Source organism: Pectinophora gossypiella, chromosome 23 (genome assembly GCF_024362695.1).
Source record: "Pectinophora gossypiella chromosome 23, ilPecGoss1.1, whole genome shotgun sequence".
Taxonomy (NCBI): Eukaryota; Metazoa; Arthropoda; class Insecta; order Lepidoptera; family Gelechiidae; genus Pectinophora; species Pectinophora gossypiella.
Genome location: NC_065426.1, coordinates 4,616,862 through 4,634,602, shown reverse-complemented (window position 1 = coordinate 4,634,602; position 17,741 = coordinate 4,616,862). Strand labels below are relative to the sequence as shown.

The 17,741-nt window shown below is 36.9% G+C and overlaps 1 protein-coding gene across 1 annotated transcript in view; it reads right to left on the bottom strand.

Annotated features, from left to right (window-relative positions):
* LOC126377396 (zwei Ig domain protein zig-8-like) overlaps nt 1-17,741 on the bottom strand; it is a 467,377-nt gene that overhangs the window by 313,627 nt on the left and 136,009 nt on the right. The window lies entirely within an intron of this gene.

The window sequence follows — 17,741 nt, the reverse complement described above, 5'->3', positions numbered from 1 at the left end:
CACTTGATATTAACTCAGAGTCATGGTCTGAATCATTCCCCTCAGTTTTCGTTACGATGTCACTAAGACGTTGTATACATATACAAAAACTCAAAATGTAACTAAAATATACAAAGACATTTATAAAGTGTATGACTGTGTGCGTGTGCGTGTGGATGTATGTAAGAGTAAAGTGTAAGTACGTGATAAGCCTACGCTTGTTTCCACTGTATGGACGCTTATCAATTAGACCACCCAATATCCTGTAGCAGGGAGTGATGAATACTTCATTACCAAGGAAATAGGAAGAAGGGAAGAAGGGTGCCTCAGGCGTTTCGTTAACGTTTATATTTGCCATACAAAACATTTGGTGCCCTGTCGATTCTAACAGGTGGCCTTTACGGCCTATTGTACCGTAATAAAATGGGAACGGCAACTACACAGCCGCGATTGCTAAATGGTGATCGTAAAGTTTTGTAAATAATAGTGGTGATGTGGTGTCAAGGAAAAGGTTACTGGAGCACAGACTAAGGAATAATACTACGTGTAGAACGGCAACTCTACGCTCCTCACCAGCGTTTGAGCTAAGTTTACCTCCCCCCCCCCCCATGAACATAGGCCATTGTTTTTTTTTTGTTTAGTTCATAAGTATGTTCGAATTTTGAAATTGAACGCCGATGTTCTTTCGTCTGATTCGAATATTAAATTTGATTTTACTAAAGACTGTGCGACACCATGGTACAGTCATGAGCAATATAATGTACCCACTTTAGGACTCTGTCGCACTAACATATTTGACATTTAGTGAGACTTACAGTTCAATTTGTCAAAAAAGTTAATGTGACACGTTACTAAAGTGTATACATAATATTATTATTACTCATGACCGTACATATGTGTTTCAGTGAAGACAATCTATAGATAATAAGTGGTGGTTTTACAGGTAAGGACTTATATTGGCTGTCATTTTTATATTGATAAGATAATTTTGTACCTTTAGTTCGAATCTCAGCTTGGGATCTTTAGATCAGTGGTTTACCACTGAATACGATTTTAACAGTTTGGACCCTAGATAATTGATATCATGTGGTTTCCAGGATATGTGCCCGTTTGATGGCAATTGGCTCGCCCTATTACATGGGACTAAAACACTGGCTAGGAGTGGGTGTATGATTATTATACACTTCTGTCTACAGACGTGATATAGAATATTATAAGGTTTTGAGCTATCGTGCTTCCGATAAATAAAATTAATTCCGTTCTCATTAGATTCTTCAAGATTCCGTTCCGTTTCCATTAGCTTCTTATACGAGCCACAAAGAAATACCTTTTGAAAAATTCTGCCAACTGAATGTGGACATTTTTATGACTGTAATAGCTTACGTTGCACTAGAAAATGTGGGTAGACCGAAATTGCATGCAAGTTTCGCTTCTTCTGCATTATGTTATGTTATGTTTTAAATATGACTATGACAAAAGACTGTGTTCGTGTTAACAAAAACCTTCATCAATATATTTGTTTGTAGAAAGCTGCGAGGTATGGGTACTAAGTTCATAATAAACACTTTATTGCACACAAATTAACAAAACATTTACAGGATAAACTTACTCTAAGGTGGGCAAAGGCGGCCTTATCGCTATGAGCGGCCTCTTCCAGACAACCTTCGGCAAAGGTTATGGTACATTTGTACAGCTGCAGTGTAGCGTTGTATATTACTGTATATTTTATATTTTATTTTATTACTTATTGATATAAGTACGTACTCGTTACATGAGCTATGTCAGGGGCCTTTGGCGGCTCAATAAGTTGATGGGGTTGGTAATACACCGCACAACCCTCATGATAGAAGAAGACTTAGAATTATGTTGCTACCTATATTTCTTCTCTTTATTTTGATTAGAATAAAATGTAAGATATGTTGCGCCTGGGTGTTCTAATAACAAGAGTCACCATTTATATCCAACATACATACATACATAAACTCACGCCTTTTTCCCACCGGGGTCTGCAGAGACTACAGAATTCCATTTGCTTCGATCCTGGCACACTTCTCTTGCTTCCTCCACATTCATCAATCGCTTCATACACGCAAGCCGGTTCAGAATAGATCGTACTAAACCTTTTCTAAGGACATCTCCAATTTATACCCAAAAATAAGTATAAAATATGCATTATGTCTGTTGTCTGTGAAATTAGAAGGTTAAACGAAAGCAACACTAAACAACGCCATCTATATTCCTTTTGGGGAACATAGTCTGGAAATATTCTCTCATTAGGACGGATTACATTAGATCTATATTATCATAACTACCGCTGTGTATCTAAATATATAAAAAGAGAAACTGACTGACTGACATATCAACGCACAGCCTAAACGGCTAAACGTAGGCACTTGAAATTTGGAAGGGACGTAGCTTAGGTACCGTAGAGGTGCACTAAGAAAGGAATTCCCGGAATTCTTACGGGAACGGGAATTAGCGGGAAAATCCTTTTGTATGAAAAATATAAACCGCTTAAGTTAGACGCTTGAAATTTGGCATGCAGCTACCTTAGTTAACTTAAAGCTTAGTTGCAACAGGATATTGCAAAATTCCCACGGAAACGGGAGTTAGCGGGAAAAAACATTTGTATGAAAAAAATCGGAACCGTGTAAGATAGATGTTTTCAATCTAGCATGCATGCATACCTTAGTAAATATAAAGTTTAGTTATTGCTGTATTTTGAAAAATGGGAGTTAGCGGGAAAAAAAATGTATGAAAAAATGTAAACTGCATAAGTTAGATGCTTGAAATTTGATATGCACTCCCACACACACAAAGATCTCTCTTTTATAACACGCCACGCGGACGAAGTCGCGGGCAAAAGCTAGTGAGTGTATATGGAAGTTAGCGATAAGTTTTCGGCGTGTATTCAATATGTATGATGCGGTGTATCTACGGTAGTAGAAAATCAATGTATTTTAACGACAAGGTTCTAAGAAAACCTTGCAACATAAGCAGAGTACCTTTGTAAAAGTTCCGAACACAATACACAAGAGACTTAAGTTTGTGAACCCCAAGGCTTCGCGGTCAAACAACTACGTTACTTACTAACTTCAAAATACTTTTTTTTTTTTTTTTTTTGTCTTTATTTTACTTAAGGGCTTTTAACAAAATTTGTTATGCCAGCCCCATCGATCAAGACTGACTAAAACTGATAAAAAATCATATTTAATTCATGCCTCCACCCACAACAGCCTAAGATGTGATGCTGTTGTGAATGAAAGCATAAATCAAATATGATTCTCTGCTCGTAGGTTCTGATAAAAAGGCCTCCAAGACACCTATATCACTATTCTGACTCCTAATTTTAAGATGTTTAAATAAAAACTGCCTTTGTGAGTCAAAATACTTGGAAATTTATTTCTATTTGTGTACTTATTTTCCAAGAATTGAAACCTATAGGAATGGCGGACGTTTTTAAACTTTCTATAATACTAATGTTATAAAAGAGAGGTCTTTGTGTGTGTAGGAGTGCATTTCAAATTTCAAGCATCTAAATTATGCAGTTTAGATTTTTTCATACAACATTTTTTTCATGCTTACTCCCATTTTTAAGAACATACAGCCATAACTAAACTTTATATGCATGCATGCTAGATTGAAAACATCTACTCGTATCTTACGCGGTTTAGATTTTTTCATACAAATGTTTTTTTCCTGCTAACTCCCGTTCCCTTGGGAATTTTGCAATATCCTGTTGCAACTAAGCTTTAAGTTTACTAAGGTACCTACATGCCAAATTTCAAGCGTCTTACTTAAGTGGGTTAGATTTTTCATACAAACGGATTTTCCCGCTAATTCCCGCTCCCGTGGGAATTTCGGGAATTCCTTTCTTAGTGCACCTCCACGGTACTCAAACTACGTCCCTTCCAAATTTCAAGTGCCTACGTTTAGCCGTTTAGGCTGTGCGTTGATATGTCAGTCAGTCAGTTTCTCCTTTTATATATTTAGATTGTTCGCAACTGAGTCAGTTGTAATGACATTGCGATAAAGTGTAATAAAGTAACGCTATCCCGTATACAGAGTCCGCTTACCTAACCTAAAGATTTGACAGGTCCGGTTTTTCATAAAGCGACTACATGTCTGACTTTCCAACCCTCGAAGGGAAACTAACTCAATACAAGTGAGGTCTCGTACCTCCGAAACACATTTGTCGAGAATATGGATTTCTACGATGTTTTCCTTGATCTCTAAACACGTGATAATTATTATAAGGTCCGGAATTGAATTTGAAAATAAATTAATTCCGAAATTATTAGTTTAGGCTCGTGCTGGGATTTGAATTCTATATTGGAATATTAATTTAAATTCATAATTTCAATTTGTAACATTTTTGAATTATTACTTTTAAAATAACTTAAAAAATTGGTTTTATGATTATTATTATTGCCTATCCAACCGATAAAAACGATGTTTAAAATTAGAATGTCTGATTACGAGTTCCTTTTTCGAATAAATTTTGAATGAAACACGTCATATGTATTTTTTTTGTAAAACAAAAAAGCCCTAGCACGCACTCAGAAACATTTCTACAGAATCCAGGCACTTAACAGGAAGCTAGCTACATCCACTTTTACTTTAATGTTACTGCTTAAAACAGACTCGAATCCTGAACATTTAAACACGAACATTTCAGCTCAAATACCTGGATCTTCTTAAGGTAACTTCTAATACCCAAGTGAATGTGAACAATAGCTGTAAAAGCTTATACCCTTAAGAACTCATTGCTTGCGATCTGCTATGTAAACAATAATAATTTACATTCTTAAACTCGCGCATCTACTCCCTAAAGGGGTGAGCAGAGCCACAGATAATCAGAAGACAACTTTGGATAGGTAGAAAGTTCTAGAATGTTCTCCCGAGCGTTACCACTTTTCACGGGGTTCGCTTACCTAAACTGAAGATTTGACAGGTCCGAATTCCAGGATCTAAATATTTAAACATAATTAATATTATCATTCCCTTGAAGTGTAAAATCGTTCGATATTGACAATCCTCCCAGGCTCGTGTTTCACGGTCTGATATTTGGTAGAAAGACGTTACTTCTTTATGACTATGGTAATGAAGCTTTTTTTTTTCACCGTTAGCCGTATAACTCTCGTATAAGGCAGTGTTCGCATCGCCACTACCCTTGGCGTACGATAACCCAGTTGCCTATTCGCACTCACTGATGAAATGATCAAATCTGAGTTGTTGTATTACAAAAGAGTGCTTCTAGTGACTGACCTTTAGGATCACTATAGCACAGATTGTCCCACTTTGCGCGTGTACGATAGCGTTTATGTGTAGTGTCTGTGTAAAACGAAGTTGCCTGTGTGAAGTGTCGGGAGTGTGACACTAGCTTATAGAGGCTAGATTGTAATATTATGAAGCTTAGGATATTTCAGTACTTTAATGCTTTACTTTATTAAAATTATATTAAAACAAAGAAGTCAATTATGTATTATAGTTTACATACTTGTTGACTTTTCCCCGGTATTTTGTTCGCGTCTAGTAGCAGACCAGCGTGATCTCGCTCCATGCTCTGTGAATAGGGATTTGATGTTTGTTCTGAATAGAACATGATAAGCTTCCTTTTCGGTGGTTTAATTTCGTGGCCAGTAATTGAAATTTTAGCGACACGTGTATTCTGAGCTCGTGTTCGTTGGACGGAAGTTTGTTGAAAATATGTAAAGAATAAGTGCAGGCAGGCTAAGATGGCACTACCCAACATTGATAGCCGTCTCTCCAAGAGACTTCTGAAATTAAAGAGGTCTCAACTAAGACAGGTAACAGCTGTTATTACTGGTCACGGTGCCTTCAACAAACATCTGTTCACACTAGGTGTCACAGACCGCCCCCTGTGCAGAGCCTGCATGGAGGCGGAGGAGACAGCGGCTCATGTTCTACTGGAGTGTGGAGGAGTCGCCAACTACCGGGCCAAGCACCTCGGCCTGACGGGGTGCCTCCCTGAGGTGGTCAGCAACGTCAAAGGACTGTTAGACTTCCTTGGGGAACTAGGCTGGCTGGAGTAATCCAGCCGTTTCAGGTATCACGCAAAATAGGCGCACAGACGTCGAGTTGCGGAAACCGGCCCGCGAATACCAATACCAATACCAATACAGGGTGTTAGGGACATCGTAAGGAATACTGAAGGGATGATTCAGACCATGATTCTGAGATGATATCAAGTGGACTTTTCCGTCGCAAAAGTATAGGACAGAAAAGAACTTAAAAAAAAAAAACAAAAAGAATCATGAATTTTGCGACAGAAAATTCTATTTGATATCATCTCAGAATTATGGTCTGAATCATTCCCCCCGGTATTCGTTACGATGTCACTAACACCGTGTATATAAATTATAATAATTAATCCCCCAAAGCAATTTGTAACGATCGAAGTGTTGATTAAGCATAACGTAACAGTTGCCAAATTAATATAATCTTTAGAAGCAATTAATTTTGCGCATGCAGCCATTTGTTTTTGAACTAATATACATTAATGAACTATTTTATGGACTGACGGCTAAAACAATAGAAACAAATTAAACTTATTAATCTATAGATTTGTTTATGTTTATGTCATCATCATCATCATCAACAGCCTATATACGTCCCACAGCTGGGCACAGGCCTCCCCTCAATCAACCGGAGGGGGTATGGAGCATACTCCACCACGCTGCTCCAATGCGGATTGGTGGAGGTGTTTTTACGGCTAATAGCCGGGACCAACGGTTTAACGTGCCCTCCGAAGCACGGAATCATCTTACTTTTTCGGACAATCAGGTGATTCAAGCCTGAAAAGTCCTTACCAAACAAAGGACAGTCTCACAAAGTGATTTCGACAATGTCCCCATCGGGAATCGAACCCGGACCTCCAGATCGTGAGCCTAACGCTCTAACCACTAGACCACGGAGGCTGTTATATATTTATGTACAATGAGTTATATGTTTATGTACAATGAGTTATTAATTTATTTTAAGTGCTATTTCGCTAACACAATTGGCTCGACCATTATAGATGGCGATACGGCCTATCAACTTGGTGCAACAAAATGCTCGGTAAAACGTAGGTACTTAGTTCATCTTGCGATGTATATCTGAATAGCCCTATTGGGAATATAAGTATAAATGTATGTGTAGTTTCTTGTCATTTCTTCTCCTCAGCCATAACACCTTGCGAAATGAAGTACTTAAATTCAAAAATGTTATATTGACCTTCAACAAGTTTGTCCATGATAATTACGTTGAATAAATGATTCTGATTTGCGTATATGTATGAATAAACAAAAAGATATCAACGCTATTTGACATAACATAAACAGCCTGTATAGGTCTCACTGCTGGACACAGGGTCCCTTCAATCAAAAGCGGTGCATGCTCGCCGGTTTATAGTACTAAAAGGTAGTGTTAAATAGTGTTATAACATCTCCATCAATCCGCAGTGGAGCAGCGTAGCGTAGTCTTTGATGTGATAGCAGAGTGGAGGAAGCGAAGGTGTGTCAGGATCTTAGATTTATTCCGTTCTAATACAAAAACTAATACCACTTGGTATTAGTTAATTTCCGAATTTATTCTCCATTCCCAACGAGTACGACGATTTTTTAAATAAAAAATCTATTACTAACGAATACTAAAACGTTAGTGTTTGTACACTCAGATTCACAAAGTTTTATTTTATTTTCTAAGATAATATCGTAATTGATAGGTTTTACTAAAAGTCTTAAAACTTTTCAAATTAACTTCGTTCCACGATATTTAGAGTGACTTAACATGAACACGAACATGACTTAACAGTTAAAATGAATCATCACAGTTAATAAGTACTGAAAATGGCTAAAATTTGTTTATTTGTACATAGGTAGGTAATGTTTAATTTTGCTGGACTTGGAATGGTAACAGGTAATTATCTGATATCTCTTAATTTCTAAAAATGTCGAATTAGAAGAAAAAAATATATTATGTGAGTTATATGTATATCAAACCCTAATATTGATTAAACATTACTTGAAATCACAACTCAAAGCATTTTAATTTTACTGAACCTGACTGTACCTAATTCCTTCAAACTTGTTTTGGTATTGGTTTTAAAATGTGGTAGGTACTAGTTCGGAATGGAATATACATTCGGAAATAAACTAATACCAAGTGGTATTATTATCTGGTATTAGAACGGAATAAATCGGATCTTAGTAAGTGGAGTTCCGTGGTCTATGCCTACCACAACGGGAAATGGGAATGATCTTATGTTTGTATGTAGTATTTCACTAATACTAGGTATAATAATAGTTTAGTTTACCTACGTAAATTCTCCTTGGGGGAGGCCTATGCCCAGCAGTGGGCGTCGTACGGCTGATGATGACCTACGTAACTCATATGGTCGTAACGTCGACAGTCCCTTCAAAATCCAAGCTCCATTGTTTTACTATTGTGTCTGGAAACCTCGGCTTTACGAGGTTAAAGGTACTTTTATTAAATATTTTTATGTTAGAACGCACTAACCTGCTACTATTATATTTGTCCAAATTTTTCTTGTACCCAAATGTTGCGTGGAAGAAATTGCTGCATAGGTAATAAAGCCGTCTATTGTATCAGTTGTTCTTATTTCTGCATCTTGTGTCTATTGTGCTCAATAAAGTACTTTATCTACCTATCTATCTAATATCTAAGCGTTCGTTTTATTTGTGGGTAAAACTTAAATGAATTTTCTCCATATATTAAACCAAGCATAATATACATGTATAAACTTTCATATTAGATTATCACGCATAGTTTAATAGGTATTAGTGCGAATAGACTAGTTTCGAACTAGTCAATTCAGTTACTTTTTACTAAAATTTTTTTTTCGACGTGACTTATTGTAGATTTGCCGCAGATGGCATAAACTACTTGGCCGGACACATGGGGACCGCTGAAGGCTCTCACCCGGTAATTTACTAAACGTAAAAACACCAAATTACTATGGAATTTGTACGAAAAAGCACACTATGACGTCAAAGAAAAACTCGGACCAAATGTCGGACTTCTTGATTAAAATTCATTATAATATAATATAATTCTAATTAAAATATATATAATTATAATATAACTCTTGTATTTTTCATTTTAGATCTGTCTTTATTTAGTAATCAGAATTTCATAATTTATCTTGGAACTAGTAACGACTCAATTAAGTTGAAAAATTCATTTTTATTTTTTATGTGTCAAACCAGTTCAGCTCCTCAAAGCATGAACCAGTTCGGATCCAATATAACATTAAATTAATGAAAGGCGCTGATAACTAACTATTGTAAAGGAGAGGATGTTTAATTACCATTGATTCGTTAGTCAAAGGGTAAGCTCGGCATAATTGAATGTGTAGACACAATCACAGACGGAATAGGTCTAATTTACTTCAGTTTGATTGCTGTTGATTCATTCACACCCTTCATTAGTAGTTATCCTAAGACGTACTTGATTCATATTAGGCACGTTAAGCCGTTGGTCCCGGTTATTACTTAGTGATGTAAGTACGTAGCCGTTACATGAGTCATGTCAGGGGCCTCTGGCGGCTCAATAATAACCCTGACACCAGGGTTGATGGGGTTGATAATCCACCTCACAATCCACACGATAGGAGGGAGAGCATTCATATAAAAACGTACCTTAGTACTCGTTTATAAAAATGATAATATTGAACACATAAATTCTTTAATAAAGGCCTTTGTTTTTTGGCCTCTTCAAGGCATGACTAAATAGCCACAATTTAGGTAAGTATATACCCTCTTCGGCCAATCACTCGCGACACCAAACACTTCAGGATCTGGATACCGACCCCGCCGGCGTGGTCGACGATTTCCCTCAATCAGCGATTATCGCTATCTGTCAAATATTTTTCCTCTCAGACGACACCCTGACCCGAAGTTTGCGCCTAACTGCGCACCCCTCTCAGGCCTGTTGTCTTAAACGTTGTACTTTTATTGTACCATGTTTTATGAGCAAATAAATTATTATGATTTTTTGAATTTTGAATTTTGAGCCTTCAGCGCTCCCCATTTGTCCGGCCAAGTAGTTAAAGCCATCTGCGGTAATAAGTCACACCAAAAAAGGCCATATCATTGTGTATGACATTGTAGTCAAATGCATGCCTATATTTAATTAATAAAAGATCACAATTATACCAGTACCTATGAAGTCACATCACTAATTTAAGAGCCACGCTCTTGTTGGTGTAGCATTCTCTATTTTTGTCTATCATAAGCCAATTCACTTCCTTACAAGACACGACGTTTACTTTCTCTTTAATCTGTTCCATATAAGCTTTTCTTGGTCTTCCCCTTCCTCTCTTTCCTTGTAGCTTTCCTTCTATGATGTTTTTAATAAATTCGGCCTGTCTTATTAAGTATCCAATCATCTTGCCTCTTCTGTCGTCAATAACTCTCAATAATTGCTTCTTTTCCCTTACTCTTATTAGCACTGTTAAGTAATCATAATGGTATCTAAATCGTTTCTTTTTTTTTAAATGGAAAATGAAGTACGTTTTTCTAAATTAAATTATTTTGTATGTCACAAGTGGAAGCTAAACTTTAGTTGAGTAATTATGGCCTTGCAACTGGCCTCCATAAAGTTGGCTGTAAACGCGTTAAGTTTCGCTTTTGACACGAGCTTAATTGAAATACCCAGTTTATGTTCTATAGCGACGTATTAAGTACATTACATTCATCTTTTCAGGGTTACCTTATTAGAATAAAATACTGGAGAATATTTTGAATTTGTCAGAAAATAAATTTAAAGCTTATGTGAAGGTTACTTTATGTAAAAACGGTTATTATATACTTAAATGATAAAAATGTCTGGTATTAAAATGTCTTTCTCTAGTCATTCATTTATAACAAACATTATAGAAGGAAAAATTGAAGGGAAGAGAGGAAGGGGTAGACCTAGGATAACATTTATGAAACAAATAAAAGAGAAGGTGCAGGTCGTGTCGTATCGGGAGGTGAAGGTTTTGGCGGGAAGAAGAGAGGAATGGCGGTTACTCCACCGACAAGAGCGCAGCTCTTAAATAGAGAGAGAGAGAGAGAGTCATTAAATTACTTGTAATGAATATTGATTTAAAAGATGTCTTGCTGTTGCAGTTTCTTATCATTTCCTCTCCTCAACCATAATACCTTGCAAAATGACGTAGATTCAAAAATGTTAAATTGTCCTTCAAAAAGTTTACCCATGCTAATTATTACGTCGAATAAATGATTCTGATTTCGATTCGTGTGTAATCTCATTTAAGTAGATACCTAGGTATATACCTAGGTACTTTATATTATGTAGTGATATATATAGTGATATAAAAGTATTATGTAAAGTAGTATGTAGTGACATAATATAAAACAAAGTCGCTTTTTGTATCCCTATATCCCTATGTACGCTTAAATCTTTAAAACTACGCAACGGATTTTGATGCAGTTTTTTATAATAGATAGAGTGATTCAGGAGAAAGGTTTATATGTATAATTACATCCATTAAATACTGGAGAAATACTGCTATTTTTGAGGTTTTTAATATGATGTCGTAAATAAATTCATTTTTTCCTCAGTATTGCACCCGAGCGAAGCCGGGGCGGGTCGCTAGGATAATAATATAATATGTATTATAATATAATATGTATGTTTATATATATACCTAGGTATATGTAGGTATTGCAAGACGGTTATTTTAGTTAAAATAAAAAAAATTCGCATTCAGGTTTGTAAACAAACCGCAGTTAGACGGTATACAGCTATTAAATTTCTCGTAACTAAAAACAAGAAATCTCGAACTAAAAATGAAACTTACAAAGAATAAAAATCTTTACTACAGTTTCTGTCTCTTGACAACCACAATTTCTTTTTTTATTATGGCAATTACATAAATTCTAACGTCCAAAAAATAAAAAGGCAGGTTTTGTCAACAAAAAAACTGTAAAACGGGAGACTTTACAAGTCTGTACAAAGGTGAAAAATCTCTCGTGAATTGTCAAGAATGTTTAACGTCAGAATGAAAAGGTTCCGCATCATGGATTTGAATTTGGCGAATGTAATGTAAGGACTTTTCAGGCTTGAATCACCGGATTGTCCAAAAAAGTAAGATGATTCCGAGCTTCAGAGGGCAAGTTAAACCGTTGGTCCCGGCTATTAGCCTTAAAAGAACACCTCCACCAACCCGCATTGGATCAGCGTGGTGGAGTATGCTCCATATCCCCTCCGGTTGATTGAGGGGAGGCCTGTGCCCAGCAGTGGGACGTATATAGGCTGTTTATGTTTGTATGTACAAAGACACACACTTTACACCCACTGCTCACACACACAGCCCAACCAGCTACTATAATAGGTTATAATTATGCATAGATTGTAAATCAAATTCCATCTCCTTAGCGATATCCCGTTTTCACAGGGTCCGCTTACTAAGCCGAAAGATTTGACAGGTCCGGTTTTTTACAGAAGCGACTGCCTGTCTGACCTTTCAACCCGCAAAATTAATAAATGTTTCTTTCTTTCTTTCTTTCTTTTAAAAGAAAAACTTCATTTTGAAATTTCTCTTAGAGAACCCTAAATCCTTTCCATCCCGAGGCACGCTAACTATAATTGCAGCTCGAGGCATAAAAAGAAGTGGGATGAAAGGACACTCCTTTGCAAAGGACCTTACTACCAGTGAATACATAAAGGCCAGGTTACTTTTGCTATTCCTAACTCTTTATTCCACTCGCTTTAAAGGCGGTTTTCAAAGAGCTGTCGATGAAGAGGTAGCAGGTTTTCCGCCTCACAATGTCTAGTTTTCAGTCTGGATTGCCGTGCAAAAGGTTAAACTATTCAGGCCTTTCTTTACACAGTGAAAAGCTCGCTTTAACATTATATGAAGTGGGATTGTTATGATTAAACGGGGATGAATGGCGATGGTGGTGTTTGCATTTTATGGTGGTCAAATAGAGTTTAGGGAAGCTACAAGGAAAGAGAGGAAGACCAAGAAGAGCTTACATGGAACAGGTTAAAGAGAAGGCGAACGTCGTGTCTTATAAGGAGGTGAAGGAATTGGTCTCTGATAGACAAGAATGGAGAATGCTATACCAACAAGAGCGTGGCTCTTAAATTAGTGATGTGCATAGTGAAATAGAGTTTTGTAACTTTTTCGCACCCTCAGGTCTGTCGTCTAAAATTTTGTACTGGGTGGGAGTCCTCAGCACTCCCCATAACTACAGTAAGTCACGTCAAAAAAGAAACGATTATTACCCGATCATTGTTTTTGTTCAAAATAACAGTTTCCATATTCTTAATATATTATAAACAAATCGCAAATTGAATAGTCTCTGTTTACCCCGATGGGAAAATAGGCGTGAGTTTATGTATGTATTATGTAACAGATATGAAAGTACGAGAGCACTAAAGTACTGGGATAACTTTCAGTACGTGGTTTTACAAATAAATAAAAATAGTTTATCCCTCATAATTTTAATAAATAACTAACCGGATATAATAATAAATTAATAAATTAAATATATAATAATAAAGCAATAAAGAGTATACAAACAAACAAACAAACTCTATCCATTAACATTATACCAAGAATAACGATTAAAAAGTTTTCCGGGAGCCATTTCCGAATCAGGATTCAAATAGACATAACCGGGCCTTCGGAAAATCTGATTTTAATAACCGGATAAACAGGATAAGCATTTTGAACTTTTCATGGCGATTGATTCTAAGTAATTCAATTTTCTATGTTTCCGTCTTCATGGAATTCGGTAAACGGATAAAAACAAAAACTTTTTACCCCAGTACAGTAAACGGTAGGAATACAAAATTTCATCATGTTCAGTTGAACAGTTGAGGTATGAAAGCGCAAAGAAATAAACTGACTTTGGTAGATCCGGAAGTTGATATGTTTTAACGACGAAAGTGCTGGTAAGCGAAAAAATTAACACTACATAACATCTGGGGGTTAAAATGGCCACATCGGAGCAATTCATCTAAGAAAGCAATATTGCTATTTGACATTTGTTTGCATTGCACACTTACTTTTATATGCGCAAGTCAAATTGCAATATTGCTTTCTTGGATAAATTGCTCCGATGTAGCCATTTTAACCCTCCAGGATTCTTAATGTAGTCAAAGGTACATCTAAGTACCCACATCTCACCGAGCTTTCTGTCAGACCAACGCGATAGGTGGTGAGCCGTATCGTAAAAATTAAACGTTAAAAAATATTTATCCAAAACCAATATATCGGGAAATCCAAATTAAAACCGTACTTACCTAATCACAGCTTTTATCGAATTACGATTCAGAATCGAATGCCCCAGAATATTAATTGAGCAATCAAATTCACTGCCGCAAATTAAATCCAAATCTCTAGTTTCCAATTTGAGCGTCATTATCTTACAAATGGGGCAACGACCCCATTAGCAAATGGCGCGGGTCCTTACTGTATCGTAAATCTATTTCCATTTTCAAAATACGTATATGGAGAAAGTAATGCAAAGGATGTTAAAAACAAGAAGATAAACGATCGTTTCTATTGTTGCGGGAGCCGTGGTAGCCCAGTTGGTAGAACGCTTGCCTCTCACATTGAGGTCGCATGTTCGAATCCAGCACAGGCCTAAACCAATGACTGTTGAATTGGTTTTCAAATTTATTTTCAAATCATAAGTTCAATATCACGTGCTCAGCGGTGAAGGAAAATATTGTGAGGAAACCCACATTCCCCAGAAATGCATTTTTCTGAGGTATGTGACCTAACCTGTATTGGATAAGTTTTCCCTTCGCGGATTAGAAGGTCAAACAGGCAGTCGCTTCTGTAAAAAACCGAACCTATCAAATCTTCAGGTTAAATAAGCGGACCCTGTAAAAAACGGGATAATGCTAGGGAGATGATGATGAAACTATTATTTCTATTCTGTACTCCTAATTAGACAAGAATTAGACGGTTTAAAATAAAAAAAAAATTGGGAAAGAAATTCAATACAGATGAAGTTGCGAGCAAGAATTGGTCTCAGGGAGAAAATTTGTTTCATGACGAGTATCGATTTCAATTCTCGAACTCAACCTTGAAGTTAACCTCTGAGTATGTCTCCAAAGGCATTTACAAATTGGAGAAACTTCTCTGCTTCTTCTTCTTTTGCGTAGGTTGTGAGGACAACCCTGGCCGGTGCGGCGGCGGAGACGGCAGCGAGGGCGAAACATGCTAAGTACACGAACTTGGTGGGTAACTACGTGTTTTTGCCCTTCGCGGTTGAAACTGCGGGTCCTTGGGGACATGAGGCTTTGTCTTTTATTAGGGAACTTGGGAAGCGTCTGCGGGAAAGGGGGCAAGACCCTCGCTCCGGTTCATTTCTGGTTCAGCGTATCTCTCTGGCAATTCAGCGCGGGAATGCTGCCAGTTTGATGGGTACGTTTGAGCCAGGAATGATCCGGGGCGGGCTTTTCGAATAATGACGAAGCTTGTTGCTGATTTCGGTTTGTATTTTGACGAAACTTTTGTGGATTTATGGTTTATTCTTGTCTTTAGTTCCTTTTTGACGAAGCCTGTGGTGGATTTAATTATGTGAATTTATTATTTATTGCCATTATTAATTCTTATAAATTAACCCTGGAGTTAGTACTAGTGAGCTGCAAAAGGCCCTGACATGGATTATGTAACGACTCATGCTACGACTACAAACTTACTTAAGCAAATACTAACCAGAACCGATTGCTTAACGTGCCTCCAAAGCATGGAAGATACAATAGAGTGATCTGCAATGTCCTGACCAAATTAAGGATCACAAAGTAATTTTTGTGATATGGCCCCACCGGAATTCGAAGCAGAATCATATGCCGGGCATGCCGTACAAATCAAATACAAATATACTTTATTGCACACAACAAACAAAAAAAAACACATGGACGAAAGATACAGTACAATCTAGCGGCTTTATTGCTAAGCAGAAATTGCTTCCAGGCAACCAGTGGCAAGAAAATATTAAACAACTACAAATCAAGGGAGGGATTGTGTCTTTTCTAAAAAGATACGAATCACAAACCTCAAGGTGCGTCAGGGTCGTAGTAGAAAGAATTCCGTGATTCTGCCTACCCTAACGACGTATTACACTAAAGTAATATCGAAAACTTAAAAGAAAATTTTATATCAAACCGCATGAGAGCAAACCTCAAATCCATTTCGATATACCTCGCTCCGGATCTTTACACTAGAGCTACATAAATTTCCCGTTATGGCTGAACCGATCCATAGCACGGCGTATAAATTTATTAGAGCCCTACCCTAAGTTATATGTAAGGGTGCAAATCTAACCAGAGTTATTGCATTTATGTGTTACAGTCGAGGATATTTATGTGATGAAGTTGCAAGGTTTGTAGGGGTCACTGATGTCTAGGTTTTAAAGACAGTTACTGTGGAAAACAAATAAAGTACGTACGCAGATCTACAGGATGTTTCTAGTTCTCTTTTCTCACTCCTGACACTATGAGCCTTATGTCACTAAATACACTATGGTAACACGACCAGTTGTATAAACACTATCTAAATCAACCAACAGGACACCAGATGTGAAATTACATTTTGTTACAATCATGCTGCTACGCGCAATGTTTTGGCGCGGTCGTGGTTTGGACTGTGGTGTCTTAGCGATATGATCCTTAGTGTCAGGAGTGATGATGATGAGACGCAGCTGTGAGGCTCTCATATACGGTAGAAGCCGAACACTTTGGGGCACATAGTAGATCCCACAGATATCAGAATTATTTTCTGTTCTGAGATGGATCCCCAGGAGGTCATGGAGCCAGAGCATTTTAAATGTAGGGACTTGGTCACAGAGGTCTTAATTGGTCGCAGTGGCTATTCAAGCTGTAGCTCGAGCTCTTTCACACTTAAATAATAATAAATAATAGTGTCAAAAGTGAAAAAAAAAAGACATGTAAGTAGTTCTGCTTACGTACTTTTTTTCACACTAACAGCTCATACAAAATCAGAAACCTGTGTCCAGGGTGTCCTGAGAAAATAAGGCCATATTATTGATAAATGTAGCCATGATTCTAATTATCTCAGCTTGAGAAACCATAATATATTATTATTATGTGATATTAAAAAAAGAAACTTTAGTCTTCAATCACATAAGTATTATATTGGTAGATGCCCTTTCGCGACGGAAAATTCTACTTGATATCAATTCAGAATCATTGTATGAATCATCCTTCAAAGTTTTCGTTACGATGTCACTTACACCCTGTATATTGATAGATTCAGAGTTACACACAAAAAACAAACAAAATGAGGTTGGTCATTAATCTTACAACCCACACGAGAGAAGAGAAAGATCAAACAAAATTTATCATCCCCGCGTCTATTATGACGTATGCAACTTTGGGTATTTTTTAAAATTCAGAAAAAGTAAAAGGCGTAAAAAGTTTTTAATGTAATTGTACGGTCCAATGCCGCACTGTAGTGAAGACGTCTCCCACCGCGGTGCGGCGTGGACGTGGCGATGGTGAACAGTTAATCACTTTTTTGGTAAATACTGTTTGTTTTATTGGTCTGCAAATTATGCCTGGTTCGTCACGCTTCTCGGGGTATGTGTTATACATTGATAAGAACCTAATTGTTGCCACTTATTAATTAAAGTTATTAAATATTAGTTCTAACTTCACCTACAATATTTCTTATAAAAATAACTTTATGTTTCCAACACTAAGTTACTTTAGCGGTGAAGGAAAAACAAATCGTAAGGAAACGCAAT